This window comes from Anthonomus grandis, chromosome 1 (genome assembly GCF_022605725.1).
Source record: "Anthonomus grandis grandis chromosome 1, icAntGran1.3, whole genome shotgun sequence".
Taxonomy (NCBI): domain Eukaryota; kingdom Metazoa; phylum Arthropoda; class Insecta; order Coleoptera; family Curculionidae; genus Anthonomus; species Anthonomus grandis.
Window position 1 is genome coordinate 45358823 of NC_065546.1, and position 13943 is coordinate 45372765.

The following is a 13943-nucleotide window of genomic DNA, read 5'->3' on the forward strand; positions in this document are numbered from 1 at the left end:
TTTCTTGCATGTTAGTTCTTTTAAGTCGGTCCAACTGTAACCTTGCCGCTAATAAATATTTTCTTTTACTGATCATCGGGTTTTTATTGAACAGGTTATGGGCCCAGGCACGTTTTAATTTTTGACTTCAAGGGCAACCTATTGATCGGTAGGTTTTCGGGTCGCGTTTGAGTCGTGGCTTATGTTACAGTTTTTATTGTTTTTTACGTTCGAGTCGTATATAAACAAACAATAAAAATACAGTGATGGCGGTAAAATTAGATTGTGGAAATATTCCGAAATTTGATGGGTCAAATTTCCAACTGTGGAAGTTTAGCATTCGGATTGTGTTGAAAGCTGAGAATATACTCTCCATTGTCGATGGTTCGACACCTGAGCCGTCTGAGACGACGACTGCAGAGTGGAAAACCTGGGATAAAGGTAATTCGAAGGCCCAAGTTATTTTATTGTCCACAATAGCACAAGATCAGATCCAGCATTTGATAAACTGCGAAAATGCAGCACAAATGTGGACAAGGTTAATGTTCATTCATGAGCAGAAAACCGAAATTTCAAGAGAACTCCTATGGCAGAAGTTTTATGAATATAGGATGTCTGACAATGCAAAAATTGCCGATCACATTTCTTCGATTGAATTGCTTGTACGACAGCTTAAGGATGTAAAAGAAGAAATTAGTTCCAGTGCAATATGCTCCAAGGTAATCAATAGTTTACCCTCGAAGTATAATGCATTCCGTACTGCATGGGATTCAGTTAGCAGTGATCAGCAAACTTTTGAAAATCTAGCTGCCAGGTTGCTGAAAGAAGAGACCAGAATGTCGAGTGAGGATTCAGAAGTGTCCCGCCTTGCTTGTCAGGTAGAGGCTCTACAAGCTAAACTAGAAGCTAACAAAAATAAGGTCAAGCCGAGTATTCAAGAGCTAAAGAAGAATACTAGCTGCAAGTATTGTAAACGCAAAGGTCACTGGGTTAGAGAATGTAGAAAAATAATACAGGACTTGAAAAATGAGCAAGGTAAGGTCTCAGGATCAGAAAGTGCTTCTACATCCAGTTCGGCCTATATATGTGATATAACATCTATGTATCTGTCAAGCTCCAATGTCAAGAAAACCGAATGGATATGTGACTCTGGTGCGAGTCTACACATGACTGGAGAGAAAGGTTGGTTTGCAAAGTTAGAAGCATTGAACGAACCTATGTTTGTTCGAATAGCAAACAATAAGTTAATTTCTGCAGAAGGTAAAGGTGTTATACAAGTTCAGGCATGTGTTCAAGGTCAGTGGTATGATCGCACAATAAATAATGTCCTCTACATTCCAGAACTCAGCAACAGCTTATTTTCAGTGGGAGCTATGACTGACAAGAATTTTACTTACCGCTCTCATAAAAATAGATGTGAGTTTCTCGATCCAAATGGAAGTCTGTCATGTGTGGGTATACGTAGAGACAATTTATGGATTATGCAGTTTCGAGTAAAGCCAATCCCAGAGTGTAATTTGGCTCATAAGACTTCGCTGAAGTTATGGCATGACCGCTTAGGACATATCAACCCTACTACTATAAAGAAAACAGCACCTTTGGTCAATCATTTAACCATAGCTGATAATCAAGAACAATTCTTCTGTGAAGCATGTCAGTTTGGTAAGCAGTCCAGAAAGTCTCAGAAGTTTGGAGAAACGGAGATCAGAGAAACCGGGAGAGATGATTCACACTGATGTTTGTAGTCCTATAAACATTATGTCTCCGAGTGGATCAAAATATTTCGTCTTGTTTAAGGATGATTTTAGTGGATATTCTATTGTTTATTTTCTTAAACATAAATCCGATGTCTTAAGCAAATTTAAAGAATTTAAATTGCTTGTAGAAAACCAGACTTGTAACAAGATTAAAATCTTAAGAAGTGACCAAGGTAAAGGTGAATATGTTAACAGTGGTTTTCAAGAATTTCTCAAACATAATGGAATAATACACGAGTGCTCAGCCCCATACACCCCTCAACAAAATGGCCGAAGTGAGAGGCAGCTAAGGACCATTGTGGAAAGTGCCAGAAGTATGCTTATTAGCAAGAATGTGCCACAGGAATTATGGAGTGAGGCAGTGAATACAGCTGTATATGTACTTAACAGAACAGCTTCAACTCAGGTACAAAACATGACTCCATATGAACAATGGTTTAGACGAAAGCCGGATTTAAAGCATATCAAAGTTTTTGGCAGTGTAGCTTACATGTTAATACCATCACAGTTTCGTAAAAAGTTTGACCCGAAATCGAGAAAGTTATTATTTGTGGGTTATGATGGATATTCTTCGAACTACAGGCTTTGGGATGCGGAGAAGAGACGAATTGAGGTAAGCTGCAATGTAAATTTTAATGAAATGGAGGGGGTAGAAAAGAAAGAGGAAACTTTTTCATTAAAATTTGATACCCTAGAAAATGAGGAAGATGTAGGCCTAGAAGATCTTCAAGAAAGTGACAGTGATGAAAGCTTAGACATGTCACAAACCAGCACTTACCAAACATTGGATTCTGATGATGAAGTTTTTGAGTTGAATATTCCAGAGTCAGCAGATGATGAAAATGCTGATAAAAGGCAGCTACGTGACAGGAATACACTATCTAAGCCGGACTATTATGGTGTAGCAAATTATTGTGAGATTTTAGAACCTACAAACTATGAGAATGCCATTAGGTGTCAAGATTCAAGTAAGTGGCAGCGAGCCATGGAGGAGGAGATGGATGCACTTAAGGACAATAACACATGGGACTTGGTAAAGTTACCTGATGGTGCAAAAGTGATAGACAATAAGTGGGTTTATCGTGTTAAGTTTGACTCTGATGGTAATCCATTTCGTTATAAGGCTCGTCTTGTCGCGCGCGGATTTATGCAAATTAAAGGCATAGACTATGAAGACACTTTCGCGCTGGTTGTGCGGTATGACTCTGTGCGAATTTTGCTAGCCTTAGCAGCCGAAAAAGACTTGAAAATTGCAAACTTCGATGTACAGACTGCCTTTTTGTACGGTGAGTTGCCAGATTGTGTTTATATGAAACAGCCTATTGGCTTTGAAAATAGAAAGGCGCCGAACTTGGTTTGCAAACTTAATAAGAGTTTGTATGGATTGAAGCAATCACCAAGATGTTGGAACCGTAAGTTTGTTGATTTTCTTAATAAATTTGACTTTAGACAATTGAAAAGTGATCAATGTGTTTTTCTTGGTTCTATTGCAAACGCAGAAATATATTTAGCAATTTATGTTGACGACGGATTGCTAATGTCAAAATCTGAAAGTGCCATTAATCAACTTATAGAGACTTTGCAGCAAATGTTTAAAATTACTGTACATTTAAACAATAATAAATTAAATTTTGTTGGTCTTGAAATCGAACAAGATCTTGCTGCGGGTACTATTGCTATTCATCAAAAGCTTTACATTAATAAATTGCTAACAAAATTTAATATGACTAATGCCAAGCATCTAAAAATTCCTGCAGAACCTAGTGCGCCTTTGTCCAAGGGCAATAATTTAAATTGTAATACGTCATTGCCGTATCGTGAGGCTGTTGGATCATTAATTTTCTTAGCCACAACCAGTCGCCTAGATATAACCTATGCGGTAAATCAGGCGAGCAGATTCTTTAATCACTGGAGTGATGAACATTGGCGGGCAGTGAAACGAATTTTTAGATATTTGAACCTTACTGTTCACTATAAAATCGTTTACAATAAGACGTCACAAATTGAGGCTATAGGTTACACTGATGCCGATTACGCTGGATGTTTGGACACAAGAAAATCGACCAGTGGTTATGTTTTTATTCTTGGTAATGCTCCAATCACTTGGAAAAGCCAGAAGCAGAATGTGGTAGCTCAATCAACCACCGAAGCAGAGTATTTGGCTTTGTCTCTTGAAGCACAGTATAAAGAACAAGACAGTAGGTTCACTCTCTTGCGGCCGTTTGAAGTAGGGACTTCTAAACAGTGCCGACTTTTTTTACGCGGTCGTAAATCATTATTTAGTTTCGACGGCAATCCTTTACGATACGGGGGGTGTTTGATACATTTTTAATAAGGAATATTTTCGTACATCGCGGCGGGCAGCGTGTAATATATGGAATTTTTTGAAATTAAAGGCACTTTGTATTATTGTTAAAATTAAATTGAAAGAATATTATTAAGTATCTCTTTTGAACAAATAACTGTAAGAAAAACACTTGGTAGATAGCTTTAAAATTTAGTTTATTAGAATGTACACAATTAAATCTTAGCTTTACGTTCCTTTCATGCTCTTTTCTTAACTGACCAAGAAACTACCTACCTAATATTACATACACTTAATTAATAATAACTTCGTTAATATACCCATTTTTTAAATATTTAATAAAATTTACATAATAATGTGATAACAACACTCAGCATATGGAACTCGGTAACAGTGAAATATAAAAAGGCAGTTAAATAAAAAAAAACTTATTAAATGCCTAATTATTTGCTTTTTAAATAGGGGATAAAAGAACAAACCACTAAAATTCAAATAAAACGAAAATAGGTGTTTTACAACCTAGAATTCATATAAATATGCAAAATAAATATAGTTTTACATTGGGGATTATAGTACACATCAATATTTTGAAACTTAAACCCTTAAAAACCACCCTTAATGACGAAAAAAATGCAGTTTTAAGTATGGTTAGACGGTATAAGTGGCTAAAATTTATATCATTCAAATGATTGCAATGCAACTAATAATAAATCGGATAGCTTTCACTATTAAAAACCACCACTAATAACAGAATATTACCAAAAATTTAAGCAAAAAAGCATTTTTTTAGATTAAAATCACGATTTAAAAAAAATATGTACTCTAAATCGCTGACACTTTTTGAATTTTTTTGTAGGATCTCAATTTTCCGAGATATTTAAGAAATACTGAAGAAAAGCGTGTATTTTTTTCTGTAAACTAATCCATTTTTATTTAAAAAAAAAAGTATATCCCCTTTTACTCCTGCAGCCATCTACGCAACATATCGCCGGCATTTTTAAAGTACAAAATTTCCGCACAACGCTATTATAGTTCTAATATTGAAGACGCCCCTGTATAACGCAGTCGCCACCGGGCAGCAAAAAAGAGTAGCATCAGAAAGCGAGTGAGAAAGGCAACATTTTGGGCGGCGCTTAGAGTGATCCTTCTATTCTAGTTTATGTTCGGTGCTTGAAGTTAGAGAAGCTTTATGGCTGAAACATTTTCTAAAAGAACTTGGCATTAACGTCTCGACTATAAAACTTCATGTTGATAACCAATCAGCTATTAAACTTACACAAGCTCAGCAACTTCGTAGTAGAACGAAACATATAGACATTAAGGTACATTTTGTTCGAGATGAGTGTGAAAAGAAAAATATATCGGTCAGTTATGTGAACTCAAGTAACCAATTGGCAGATCTATTTACAAAAGCTCTTTCTAAAACTGTTTTTAACAATTTACTGGAAAAGTTGAATTTGTCAATGTGAATTATGATTAGCTTAGAAACAGTCGGTATTAGTTGTATTTTTAATGCTTTGTTTATGTTTATTTTGATTAGGTGTAAGTTGTTTTTTTTTTAAATCACTCTGATGTTGTTAAATCTTAAATAAGTGGGAGTGTTAAATAGACCGGACTATAATATTTAAGATTTGGCCTATTTTTAAACCGAAAACGTTTACGTTGCGTCTCGCCGCTTCCTGGTAATGTTTTTGTTCCGTATCTTTATTTTCTTGCATGTTAGTTCTTTTAAGTCGGTCCAACTGTAACCTTGCCGCTAATAAATATTTTCTTTTACTGATCATCGGGTTTTTATTGAACAGATACGATTCCAATTCAGTCTCATGTAGTGGTCACACACAATCATAGAAACATCTGCAAAGAATTCTAAAGACAAAAAAGTATTATGCTTACCATTATAACTGTATTCAGAAAAAACACAATTGGATTAATTTGGTTGGCAGTTATCGAGTCAGAGTTCGATATCTTACTGGCTAAAAAAACTAAAGTGGCTACTTCTACATATTTAATTCCATAAAAGAAGTACATGAGTAGTACCGTTGGACCAAATAACTTATTCAATTTCCTTATCAGTGCTATCAATTCTTGATACATCCATCTACTTCTTCTGATACTCAATATAGCATTTTTGAACTGGGCATTTTTCACTTTTTCAAGATTTTGATTTAGATCCATGATCTTTCGCCTCACGGCTAAATAAAAGTTGAAAAGTATAAACGATATAGAAAACATATAAGTGAAAACGATTAGACGGTAAAACTCCTCAAACGAGATACGCGTTTGATAAAATATCAGACTACAAAACATGGTGAATATTAGCGATACAAATCCGATCATAAACTGGATCCCGGGATTTTTTAAGCAATTTGGTTCCTTTTGATGAGCGGTGTTCAACATCACGGTGCTTTCTAAAACTGAAAAGTTATTAAATATTTCCTGCCAAAGTTTTGCCCTCCAAATGGAACTGTACAGAACGGAAAAAATCATCAGACCTCCCGTGGATGATGTTAAGAAGGTAGTTGCGACAAAGAAGTAAGAACGGAAATCCGTTTTAGCCGGCACACTATGTATACGTAAGCCGATAATTGCAGAATAAACAGTAACTACACCGATTAACACTAGGGTGTAAGCGCAAGAAATCTTGGAGTTTCGCACGGATTTTTTGTTAAAATTGTATATTGGAGCCAAGCCAAGCAAGTTAGAGATTAGTATTATGGGTTTCAAAAAGCTTATTGAACTTCTACTATAGTTAAACATTTTTACCAATCACCTTCAGAAAAGAGTAAAAACTGGTTATAATAGGGCCGATTACTTTTTCCTATCACATTAACGCAAAATTAAAGTAATTGCGTTAAAAGTATTCATCCATATGCATAATGGATTAATATATATTAGTCAGCTTGAGAGAGTGGGGATATCGTATGTTAACATCTTTTCCAGGTATGAGCAGCAAGCCGTATGTTGTTGCAGCGTTGACGTTTGGTATTTTAATACGCATGTATTTTAAATTCAAACATCCTGTCTCACAAATTCGAGAATAAATTTTTGAATTTGAGAAATTTATATTTACAAAGTATTTAAATTGTTGTTAAATTGTAAATATTATTTAAATACTCTCTGCTCGAAAACAATAAGTCTCATCGACTTTATGAAGGAGTTAATTTTTTTATAGAGTATCTGTTTTTTACTAATTAGGCCTTTCCGTACCAAATTTTTAAACAGCAAAAAAGTGATAGTAGGAAATAAATACGTATCTTCTGCACCCTACCTAGGCTACTGACAATTTTAAAATTTCTGTATTACCTTATCACACCCTATATACGGTGTCCGAAAAGTCAACGATAATACTGAAGGGGCTGATGGAGCAACTCATAAGTACCCAGAAAAACATAAAATGACCTTAGTAAAAAATCGATGGTTTTCGAGATATTGGCACTTTAGTGGAAGTCACCAAAATCCTACTCTTGGATCAGATTTTCGATTGTCACGCCTTAAAAATAGATATTTTTTAGAATCTCTTTTTAGCTATGCAGCACTGAATAGCCATTTTACTGATGAAAGACAAACATTAAACTAAACGGCCAAAAAATTTAATAAGAAATCTATTCTAAAATAAAGTATTACTTATTTTTATTTTTTAAACTTTGAATTTGACCGCTCATACTGGATCGAAAAATTGTACGGCAACCCGGCTAATACCTTAAAAAGTTTGCTCATTTAATCTACTTTTTAAAATTACCTAAATGTTTTTTAACAGTTTACTATTATTGTGTTATAGTAAAAAATAACCCTAATTCACCTTATGATATCATTGTAAAAAAATTAAACAAATTTTTATGTTATGTTGAAAATGTTTTTATTTAACTTAAAAATTAAAAAAATCAAAAGCGAAGGTAATTCTTATCACCATTTAGTTGAATTTAGTTTGTTTACAGTATTCCGTGAACTAACTACTTTTTTGCTTGTATCCTAACGTTTCTGTTAACTTTTGCTTTGGATTTGTATTTGAGTTCATTTTCCTGTGGACTGTGTTCTTTGAGCTGTTTTTGTTTTATTGATTAATCATTTATTATGCCCTTGCCTTATACCGCCCAAGAATATGCAAACATGCATCTCATTTATGGTGAATGCAGAGGAAATGCTCTAGCAGCATCTAATCTTTATCAAGAAAGATATCCGAATTTGGCCCGATATCCTGACTATCGTGTATTTATTAATGTTCACCGCTCATATTCCGAAGGCAGAATGCCTCATGCTCCTGTTCGAGAGGGAAGACCTCGTATTGATTATGTTGATTAAGTTTTAGAAGAAATTGAAAATGATCCGACTACTTCGGCACGAGCAATCGAAAGAAAAACAGGGAGACCGAAATCAGTAGTAAACGACATCACTAGGCGATTTCAATATCACCCTTATCATGTTCAACGAGTGCAAAGCCTACTGCCTCGAGACTACGAACCACGCCTACAATTTTGCCGCAGAATGTTGCAAAAAAATCAAGAGGATCCGAATTTTTTAAATAATATACTGTGGTCGGATGAGAGTACATTCAAAAAGGATGGCTTTATGAACATGCACAATTTGCACACTTATGCGTTGGAAAATCCCCACTCTATTCGAGAAGAAAGGTCACAGTACCCATTTTAAAGTAAACTTGTGGACCGTGTAATTCGCATTACCAGAAAATTTGAACTGGCAGGCTTATTTAGATTTTTGTCGAAACAATCTACAAATTCTTTTAGAAGATGTTCCTTTGGCCAGTCGCCGAATAATGTGGTTCCAAAATGATGGTTGCCCGGCACATTATGCCCATGAAGTTCGTCGGTATTTAAACCAAACATACCCCAACAGATGGATCGGCCGACTTGGTCCAATTTTATGGCCTCCTAGGTCTCCAGACCTAAACCCCCTCTATTTTTTTTACTGGGGTTGCATAAAAGAAAAGGTTTATGCAAGACCAATAAATAATACTGCTGAATACGGCGAATACGAATACGAATAAATGATGCAGCCCAACATCTTAACGCTGCCAGGAATGCAAGATGGATCAATAGGTCATTTATTAAAAGATGCCACGCCTGCATTCGCGTTGGTGGTAGACAGTTTGAACATATTATTTGATTTTTAATTTTTTTTTTAAGTTAAATAAAAATATTTTTTGAACATAACATAATTATAAATTTGTTTTATTTTTTTCATAAGGTAGATTAGGTTTGTCTTTCACTCTATCACAATAATAGTAAAGCTTTTTTTGAAACATATTGGGCGATTTTAAAATTAAATTAAATGAGCAAACTTTTTAAGGTATTAGCCGGGTTGCCGTACAATTTTTCGGTCCAGTATGAGCGGTCAAATTCAAAGTTTAAAAAATAAAAATAAGTAATACTTTATTTTAGAATAGATTTCTTATTAAATTTTTTGGCCGTTTAAATTAATGTTTGTCTTTGATCAGTAAAATGGCTATTCAGTGTTGCATAGCTAAAAAGAGATTCTAAAAAATATCTATTTTTAAGGCGTGACAATCGAAAATCTGATCCAAGGGTAGGATTTTGGTGACTTCCACTAAAGTGCCAATATCTCGAAAACCATCGATTTTTTACTAAAGTCATTTTATGTTTTTCTGGGTGCTTATGAGTTGCTCCATCAGCCCCTTCAGTATTATCGTTGACTTTCCGGACACCCTGTATACAGAGTAAACTTTCTGACAACGTCAACATGATCTGAAATTTTCATGAAAAAAGTTGTCTATAGAATAAACTTTAGTGAACATTTTTTAATGTACATAACTTAAAAAAAATCTTAGTACCCTCGTGCAATGATCTGAATCATGATCTTAATATGGCCCTGAACCTATAGGAGGGAATATTACTAGGTAAGTAAGCCACAAGTTACTTAGGGTAAGTTCCGTAACTTAACCGGCTCGCCCGGTGGTGCCGGTTGCCGTTATACAATTTCTGAAATTTGGTTCGGTTATGAAATGCGGTTCCTGAAAAATTGGTTGCAAATATCAATCAAAACGACCGATCATTTTTTTTGGTACTTTCGGTTTTTTCTACGGATGTCGTGGATTAAACGTATTTATCTTAGTTTAATCTATGACATTTTCCATCATTTTTCTTAGTTAGTAATTCTTAGTTTAATCTATGACATTTTCCATCATTTTTCATCACGGAATTTCCCGGATAACATTTTAGGGATATAGATGCATCACTCTTATCTGCTAAAACGTATTGTATATCATGCAAATTCATTGAACTAAGGAGGGCCAAAAGATTATTTGTTGAACTAAGTTCTAAATCCTTTACACACGATCATAGTCTGCAAAGGATTCTAAAGACAGAAAAGTGTTATGCTTACCATTAAAACTGTATTCAGAAAAAACACAATTGGGTTAACTTCCTTCATAGGTGACGACTCTGTCGATTTTCTACTGGATAAAAACACTAAAGCAGCTGCTTCTACATATTTTATTCCATAAAAGAAGAACATAAGTAGTATCGTTGGACCAAAGAGCTTATTTAATCTCCCTATCAGTACTATCAGTTCTTGATACATGCATCTACTTCTTCTGATGTTACATATGGCACTTTTAAACTGCGCATTTCTTACCTTTTCAAGATTTTTATTTATATCCATGACCTTTCGCTTTACGGCTAAATAAAAGTTGATATAGATAGATGATATGAAAAACATAAAAATTAAAATGATTATACGGTAAATCTGTTCAATTGTGATATGCCGACGGTAAAATATTATATTGTAGAATATAGTCAATATTAGGGACACAAATCCAATCACAAACTGGATTCCGGCATTTCTCAAATAATTTGGGTCCCTCTGATGGGCGGTGTTCAACATCACAGTGCTTTCCAAATATGAAAAAGTATAAAATATTTCCTGCCAAAGTCTTGCTTTACAAATAGAACTGATCAGAACGGAAAAAATCATTAGACCTCCTGTGGCTGAAGATAAGATGTTGGTGGTGAGAAATAAGCAGGAACGGAAATCCCTATAAGTCGACATTGAATGTGCACGTAAGGCGAAAACTATAGAATAAGCAATTACTACACCGATTAATACTATGGTGTAAATGCAATAAACCTTGGAGCTTTGCACAGATTTTTTGTTAAAATTGTACACTGGAGCCAATCCCAGTAAGTTAGAGGCCAGTATTATGGGTTTTAAAAATATTATTGAACTTCTGCTATAGCCAAACATTTTTAACAAATCACCTTCAAAAAACAGCCAAAACTAATTACAATAAGGTTAAATATTTTTTTTTTCTAGCACATAAACACATAACTAAAGTAATTATGTTAAAAGTATTTATCGTTAATTTATAGGTAAAATGGATTATTATAATAAGTCATCCTAAGGGAGTGGGGATATCGTATGTTAAGATCTTTCCAAGCATTAACAGCAAGAACGCATCTTTTGAATTAAAGCATCATGTTTCGCACAATCAAGAACCAATTTTTGAACTGAGTAATTCAAGTATTTTAAATTTACCAGACAGATGTTTTTAAAATGCATTTGCTCGAAAACCGTAAGTTTAAACGACTTTTTGAAAGAAAATTAATTTTTTTAAAGACGGTAACCTTTATCAAATAGAACTAAATTTACGTAGAAGAGAAATGATAGAAAACAATTTTTATATTATTATAATATTGCACACTTAAAATAAACTTTTACAGAATAAACGAGTTCACATCTTCCGTACCTTCATTTAAACTGGAAATAAAGTTGATTCTTCTAAATCAGCAAACTCGTGGTAGCCTATTATAAATTTATATATATTGTAATAAGGCCCTATTTTAGTTAAATTCAACATAAAAGTTATTCTTAAATTTTTCTTCTTTTTTATCTAATTTTATGTCTGTCAGTTAATATAAATTTATGTTTAGGCATTTTTCAATTTTATTCCATATTTCGTGATGGAGATGTAATTTTATAAGCTAATCTCGCTCACCCCGTCATCCCCTGATCCGAACCCTTTCGTCTATAGAAAGATTACGTAAAATTGTAATAGTAAATTATTTTAAATCGTAAATGAAGAATGTATATCAAACTAATAAATTGTAAATGTACATATATTCGTCTTACCCAGTAAGGCACAAAAGGAAGGTAAGAGAGGTTTTGCGGCTTTATGATATACACGTGCGTTTAGTTGCACTGCTAATTCGCTTCTCGTCCGTAGTCGTACCAAAGTATATAGATTTTAACTTGTTGACTGAAGATTTTAACTTGAAACTTGTTGAAATGTTAGACTGTGGTCGTACTGTCCGCACACATTTTTGGCGGTGTTTTTTCTTAATCTGCCTTTGCATCTCTCTCGCACAGGTAAAGTACATTGTTTGCATATTTTCGAATAAGAATTAATACGGGAGAGGATTGATAAGAAGGAATGTAAGACCCTGTTTATTTTCTAAAGAATTGAATTTTTTTTTTCTTAGTCATTAAGATAAAATTTATCGGTCTGACCGAAAAGAGGTCCAGGATATTTACAAAACTAAAGCTAACTCAGCGGTACCGTAAGTAACCAAATACGGTTTACACTTAGCGTTTCCCCTCGGGAATTATTTTTATGGGTTTCGATAAAAGAGTCTGAGATCAATATTTGGTTTATAAAATTCAGTTAAGTTTTGGTTACTAAAGAGTGAAGTTATTTAATAAAAACAATAAAGGGTGTTGCGACGTGAAATAAGCTGTGTTGGTTTGGTGTAGTGTTTTACTACAAGAAAGGGTGAGTGTTATCACAGAGTATGCTTATTTCTATCTTATTGATTACGCCGATATTTTACCTTTTTAATTAAAAATGTGATTAATGAAATATTTATATATTTATATGAACGATTGTTGCTTGTCTTGCTTGTATTGTTGTGACGATTGTTTATTGTTTCTTGTTAAGATACTGAGCTGGTCTGGGACCATTGCACAGCTCGTTGTATTTAATCTTTGTATCTGGAGAGGACCCTCACGTTTTGGTGTCCCCTCAGTACAAAGTGTGTTATCGTCAGGTGGTATAGATCGGAGATTGCTGTCTCAATCTCATATTTTATGATAATGTTTTTGGTAGCATTTTGGCTACGGTTTGTGAGTAATGTAGTGCTCACGTTTTGGCATACTGAACCATTGTATATCATTCAATATCAGTACGTTGTCGTTACTGGGACATTTAACAATCGGATAAAATTAATAAATTGGTGAATAATGAATTTTGGTATATTAAAGTAAAGTGGTTAAATGTTGGTGAACATGAATTAAATGGTTATCGTAAAAGTAAAATCACTGAGCAAGTTTAAAACATATTAATTCATATTTTTCATATTAATGAGTTTTGCTTAACTTCTTTTTAATTAATTAATTTTACGGGAATAAGTGTGCTCAGGTTACTTTTATTATTTCAGGTCTACACGTCACCATCTCTACTTTGGAGTCACCCAAGCGCCCAGTTGTTTTACAAGGTGTTTATTCTATTTTTATGATTTATTTTGATTATTTTGGACTATTTTGAATTTATTTAACGTATTAAAAAATTATAAAATTATTTAAATGACGCTCACAGGTTTTAATTATTATAGGAAGTAAAAATAGGTAATGGAATACAAAGGCAGGTCAAGAAGAAAATGTAGGTAGTTCAATTTAAGTATCAAGTAAAAGTATCAAAAAATGTAGCAATAAAGAAACCTTAAGTGCAAGAAATACTTAAATTAAATTAATATATATAAATTATGTAAGCAATAAAATATGAACCTAACGTTCTAATTTACTATATGCTAAATATTCAATTTATTTGAAATAGTGAGGACAAAACAAAGTTTATTAACGACATTAGACACTGTATTCTAATGGACATATAATGATTATATCGTCTGTAAGGATTCTAAAAAGGATTAAGCTTA

At 33.7% G+C, this 13943-nt stretch overlaps 1 long non-coding RNA gene across 1 annotated transcript; it reads left to right on the forward strand.

Moving 5' to 3' along the window:
• The first annotated feature begins 9774 nt into the window (after nucleotides 1-9774).
• Nucleotides 9775-13598, forward strand: LOC126750696 (uncharacterized). The gene is made up of 2 exons (XR_007665798.1): nucleotides 9775-9913; nucleotides 13449-13598. It is a non-coding gene; the product is annotated as an uncharacterized LOC126750696 (long non-coding RNA).
• The last annotated feature ends 345 nt before the right edge of the window (nucleotides 13599-13943 follow it).